The sequence below is a fragment of the Glycine max genome, chromosome 11 (genome assembly GCF_000004515.6).
Source record: "Glycine max cultivar Williams 82 chromosome 11, Glycine_max_v4.0, whole genome shotgun sequence".
In the NCBI taxonomy this organism is placed as follows: Eukaryota; Viridiplantae; Streptophyta; class Magnoliopsida; order Fabales; family Fabaceae; genus Glycine; species Glycine max.
Window position 1 is genome coordinate 17,293,212 of NC_038247.2, and position 335 is coordinate 17,293,546.

Below are 335 nucleotides of genomic sequence, written 5' to 3' on the forward strand. Positions count from 1 at the left end.
TGCTGAATTCGAACGCTAAAATTTTCTCTTACAAAAATTACAGTTAATATACTTTGGAATGCGTGATTTGAACACTAAAGTTTTATCTTACAAAAAAATATGTTCAACATACTTGAGATGCGTTTTGTTTTTGCTCATATATTTAAGATTGTGTTTTTGCGTTAAATAACAAAATTAAGTTCTAACCATATATTCTTCTCCTACAAAAATTACGTTCAACATATCTCAAGATGAGTTTTGTTTCTAACCATATAATTAGGGTTGTAACATCCTCTTTTTCTTAAAAAAAAAAATATATTTATAAAAATATATTTAGCTTTCATTAAAAATTTTAT